The sequence below is a fragment of the Eleutherodactylus coqui genome, chromosome 2 (assembly GCF_035609145.1).
Source record: "Eleutherodactylus coqui strain aEleCoq1 chromosome 2, aEleCoq1.hap1, whole genome shotgun sequence".
NCBI classification, from domain to species: domain Eukaryota; kingdom Metazoa; phylum Chordata; class Amphibia; order Anura; family Eleutherodactylidae; genus Eleutherodactylus; species Eleutherodactylus coqui.
The window spans coordinates 208319144-208325176 of NC_089838.1; positions in this window are offsets into that span (position 1 = coordinate 208319144).

The window sequence follows — 6033 nt, forward strand, 5'->3', positions numbered from 1 at the left end:
ATAATAATAATCTTTATTTGTATAGCGCCAACTTATTCCGCAGCGCTTTAAATCAATTATTTTTTAATCTATGTTTAGCGTATATGTTAAACATACATGAAAAAGGATACAAACTTATATAATTTTAAGCATACTTGTATGCTTTTTAGTGCATATGTTAAACGTATAGCCATTCGTTTCTGTACGTTTGTGTCCTTTTTACATTTAAAAAGCATACGTTTCCTGTTGACTGTAATGTACAAAAAAAGTATACGTCTAGCATACTCTTTAAGTGGACCAAAAATTATGGCATGCTAAGCTTTTGTATCCTGCAAAAAATAAACAAAAAACCAAAACACACAAACATAAGGGAGGTGAAACATAGTTAAAAGTATGCACTTAAGGGCTTATTCACAAGAGCGTATATTGGCCGCCGTTTTCACTGCCGGACGATATATGCTACCATCTGAGCTGCTTTCTCCATTCCCTCCCCCTCACTGGCTCTCTCCTTCCCTCAGGCTGTTTGCAATGAGAGGGGGCAGGACGGGGGCAGAGCTAAGTCCGCCCTATCCCACCCCTCCTATTGCTGGCTGTGAACAAGGAGCCGTAGTTAGGCTCCGCCCCCACCCCCTCCCATTGCAAACAGCCGGAGGGGAGGAGAGAGGCAGAGAGCCGGTGAGGGGGAGGGGGGGAAGACAGCTCAGATGGTAGCATATATCGGCCGGCCGTGAAAACGGTGGCCAATATACGCTCCTGTGAAGGCCTGTTTCACACTGGTTACAAAGTAGCACGATTTTGTAGTGATGCAACATCACTATAAAATGCAAGCATGTGAAGCTCATGGTTTCCAATGGGTTCTTTCAGGCTACAAAACATCTCTCATGAAAGAACCCATTGGAAACCATGATCTTCACATACATGCGTATTGTGGCGATGTCGCAACACTACAAAATCATGCGAATTTGTAGCCCGTGTGAAACAAGCCTTAATGAAATGTAGTCTGTTCATTGGGAGAGGGTATATTTCTGCTGCAAACAGACAAACTATACCTTGGCATGGGGAATATAATTTGTGGCCTCAGACATCATTCAGAGTTGCCAGTCCAGCCACTCCAAATTATTTGCAGACCATACGCAGCTAGCAGTGGGGTTTGGGAATTGAATTACGCTGTGCCAAACAGGGACTATGCACAAAGATGCAAGCTATACTTTGTGGCATTCTGCTCTCAAATATTCCACCTCCCAGGGTTTGGGGCTTATTTAGCTGGTGGTGGTTTTCTTCTTAATATAAAACAAAAAGAAAACCAAACAGGAAAACCGCAAATACATACAGTGTGTGTCAGCGGCTTCAGATGTCATTCAAAGTCGCCAGTCTGGCCTCTAGGAATTATTTGCAGGCTTAATGCAGCTAGCAGTAGTTTTCTGCAAACTACAAAGTTACCTGATAAGTTATATAAAACTACACAAAAAAATTCAACAACAAAAAAACTAAATAAATAAAAAGGAAACATGAATAAAGCATGGGAACATGTCAGTGGTGGAGGTTGTAGAGGATGAGCTTAAGTGGCACTTCAAGTGGCTCCCAATGAAGAATCAGCTCCTCGTTCTGCAGGAAGCGAGGTAAGCCCACTGCCATTTCTTAGAAGTGGTTCTGTCTGTGTGTTACATCCGCAGCATGCAAAACCGGTCATAGAGTGGATGACCCAGCATGCCTCAACTACCACCACCTCCTCTTTCTCCCATTCGCAGGCACACAGCAGTCAGTCTGCACCATTCGACCATGAACATCCCCCCTCGACTTCACCCAGTGCCAAATCCCCCCAAACCTCCAAAGCAGTCCACATGGATCAGTCTGAGCATCTGTTTGTTCATTCTGTTGATATCAGCGAGGCAGTCCAAACAACCTGCGGTAGAAGACTAAGATATTAAATGCACTGATGTCCAATTAAATGCACTGATGTCCAACCATTTTTTTCAACTGAAGAGGAAGATGAAGGTGGGTCAGTCCATGCGTTCAGCCATCCACAGGCAATGTGTACTTGGGAGGATGTGGAAACGAAGGTGCCAGCTTCTGGTAGTTACTGTTACATACAATTCTCTCAGGAGAAAACGAAAAACAAACAGGAAGAGGAGGTGAAAGATGATGAGGTGTTTGATCCAACATGGACAGATAGTGAGAGTCATGATAGCAGCTCGCATGGGAGGAAGATAAAGGTGGTCTTTTCAGGGCAGCAACCTGCCAAGGCAGCAAATAGAGCAGGGGTGTCAAACTCATTTTTACCGAGGGCCACATCGGGCTTATGGTGACCTTCAAAGGGCCGATTGTAAGACAGTATAGTAAGGGCTCGTTCACACAAGTGTATTTGCGTACATTATATGCAGTGAATAGAAGCCATTGATGTCAATGAGTTCATTCACATGATGTGTATTCTCACACAGCATGACCTATTTTGTTGTGTCCTACACACCGCAATAGGCCATTGAAGTGAATGGGCCGCGCAAATACGTGGTGAATGTGCAGGAAACCTATGTATTCACTGCATATTTGCGCACCATTTCAGTGGACCCATCTGTGTTTTTTGCGTGCCCAAAAATGCAGGCATAAGCGATTTTCGATTTCACAAATACGCAGCGCATTTGTGCGACCGAAATACGATTACGCCCCCATGTGAACGAGCCTTAATAGTGACCCTTATAGTGGTTGCAGTAGTCATAGTGACTCTCATACTGGCCCCAGTAACAATATTGACCCCCTCAGTGGCCCCATTAGTAGTAGCGAGCCCCACAGTGACCCCATTAGTAATAGCGAGCCCCACAGTGGCCCCAGTAGTAACAAGGTACCCTACAGTGGCTCCAGTAGTAATAGTAACCCCCACAGTAATATATACCCCCTCACTAGTAATAACCCCTCAGCAACATCATCCCCAGCAGTAATATTAACCCCCCCAGCAGCAGTAATATTAACCCCCCCCCAGCAGCAGTAACATTAACCCCCCCCCCAGCAGCAACATTAACCAGCCCCCCCCCCAGCAGCAGTAACATTACCCCCCCCCCCCCAGCAGCAGTAATGTTAACCCCCCCAGCAGCAGTAATATTAACACCCCCCCCAGCAGCAGTAATATTAACCCCCCCAGCAGCAGTAATATTAACCCCACCCCAGCAGCAGTAATATTAACCCCCCCAGCAGCAATATTAACCCCCCCCCCCAGCAGCAGCAATATTAACCCCCCCCAGCAGCAATATTAACCCCCCCCCCCAGCAGCAGTAATATTAATTACCCCCCCCCCAGCAGCAGTAATATTAATTACCCCCCCAGCAGCAGTAATATTAATTAACCCCCCTCAGCAGCAGTAATATTAATTAACCCCCCCCCCTCAGCAGCAGTAATATTAATTAACCCCCCCCCTCAGCAGCAGTAATATTAATTACCCCCCCCCAGCAGCAGTAATATTAATTAACCCCCCCCCCCCAGCAGCAGTAATATTAATTAACCCCCCCAGCAGCAGTAATATTAATTAACCCCCCCCTCAGCAGCAGTAATATTAATACACCCCCCCGCAGCAATAATATTAATTAACCCCCCCAGCAGCAGTAATATTAATTAACCCCCCCTGCAGCAGTAATATTAACCCCATCCCCCCAGCAGCAGCAGTAATATTAATCCCTTCCAGCACCAATATTAACCCCCCCCCCAGCAGTAACATTAACCCTTCCCCAACCCTTATACTTACCTGCTCCCTGCAGTCAGCGCCGCTCTCCTTCTGCTCGCGCTGATCCCGGCTACACTCTGACAACAGTGTGTGCGCTTGGCATGCTTCCTCCCCGAGTCCTCTCCTGCGGAACTGAAGAGCAGGGGACTCGGGGAGGAGGATCCTGGCTGCACACTGACGTCAGTGTGAGCCGGGAAAAGCGGTAATAGCGCGATTACCAGCGGGGAGCTGCGGCACCCCAGCTGGTAATCGCTTCAGTGGTGAGCGGCGCCAGCACGCCGCGGGCCACATAACATGAGGCAAGCGGACGGATTCGGCCTGCGGGCCTTGTGTTTGACACATGTGAAATAGAGTGTCGCAGGAAAACAAAAGGGTAGTGCCACCACCCTCAGCTACTACTAGTCACAGTATCAGCAACCTCAGGGCCCCAGCAAGGTATGCCCACAGGGCACTGGGTATTCTTTGAAACCGCATTTGATGACCGAAGAGCGGTCAGCTGTAAGATCTGCAGTAAGCGTTTAAAATGCAGCAAGAACATATACAACCTCAACACAATACATGTGAACAGCCACATGAACTCCCACCATCTGGCCTTGGAGAACCTTCCTGGGCCAGAAGGCAAACAGTTAGCCTCATCCTGCTCCGTCTTCTGCTGCCATAGCTTGTTATTTCTTCTTCTCCCTCCCTGTTCATGCAGCAGCTTCTGAGCACAGAGAGGCAGTTTTGTGTAGGGGCAGTAGCACGTCTACTTCAGGCCTCTTCTCCGCAATTGATGATCGGGCTGCAGGCTGCATAACCAGGAGAGGGAAATGGAGAGCAGAAGTTCAGCTGCCACCATCATCACCACCACCTTCACTGACATTGACATCTACCCCATATTCCAGCATGTTCCAGGTCAGCAGCCAGCCCGCCATCCACCAGCTATGGAAACTCTACTTTTGATGATCACACCTAGCAGCCTCTCATCTGGCAGATTATCTATGACGTACCTACACAGTGGAATTCCACATTGAATACATTGCAGAGGATAAGGCTGCCTGTCCATGGGCGTTTTTGAATTGCGTTCCCTGCAGCAATAATCCGGCCTTGGGGAACGCAATGCACCCTTTCCCTGTCCACCAGCGTAGAATCACAGCGATTCTCCGCTCGCGATTTTCCGGTGTCGGCGTATTTGTCAGATAGGCTGATCGTGGAGATCTGTCTGCAGGCTCCTGCGGCAGAGATCCGCCGCGGAATACCGCAAGCCCGTGGACAGGCAGCCTAAGCCAGCAGTAGAGCAATCACAGAGTATCAGATGGTGTATACCATTAGCAGATACCTTATGGAGGCGGTCACTTGACACTGCAGTGGCTACAGATCCAAAGTGTGTGGCATTTTAGCCTGATTTGAGGAAACAACCAAAATGCTTAGTTGTGATAACACACTGATCAGTATAACCATCCCTGGTGTCTGCCTGCTGGAAGAGACACTACAGGGCCTCAGGGACAATGATGTGTTGTTGTCAAAGTAGGAGGAGTATGAATGGAAACCAATCTCCCAAATATCTGGCTAGTTTGTCATTGTTCAACACTGCAGGGAGGGTGGATTCGGGCAAGAAAGGGGAATGTCTTCTCCAACACTTTTCTCCACTCATGGAAGAACTATAGAGGAGGAAGAGGAGGGGAATAATATAGGACGAGAGGGAGGGGCCTACGCCATGATCCCCTCTCATTTTGGCAGTGGAGAAGAACTTCAAAATGTGGCAGTATCAGGACAGACTGTTAAGCAGCTTGAGCTCCTGCCATGTTTCCTCCTCCTCATCTTTTCCCCCAAACGAACAGTAGTTTCCTTGAAGAAGGCCTGTATTTTACTGTTTTGCTCACCTGGTAGAATTTGTTCTTTGCAAAATTTATGACATTGCTTTTAAAATAAGTAGGGCACTTACTGTCTTGCATAGTGAAATTCTGGGTTGCTCTGAAGCTGTTCCTTGGAGCAGGTCTGTGCTTGAGTGTTCTGTTCACTTTGCAGAATTTCTTCTTGTAAAATATATTGACTCCTACACCACTGTACACTATATTAACCAATTTTTTTGGAGGAGCACAGTTTTCCTCAGATGTGTGGCTGTATTCCCATGCAATTTGGGGTGCTTTGACTGCATTGAAGACCTTCTGGATGGCAAATTAGTGAACCCAATTTTTACTCTCATTGACTTTATGGGAGTCAGAATCGATCAGCCCAACTATTCCACTAACCGCTCATCACTAGTTGTACCCCATATGATCAGAATGTTCTGGCACAGTGATGGCGAACCTTTTAGAGACCGAGTGCCCAAACCGCAACCCAAAACCCACTTATTTATCGCAAAG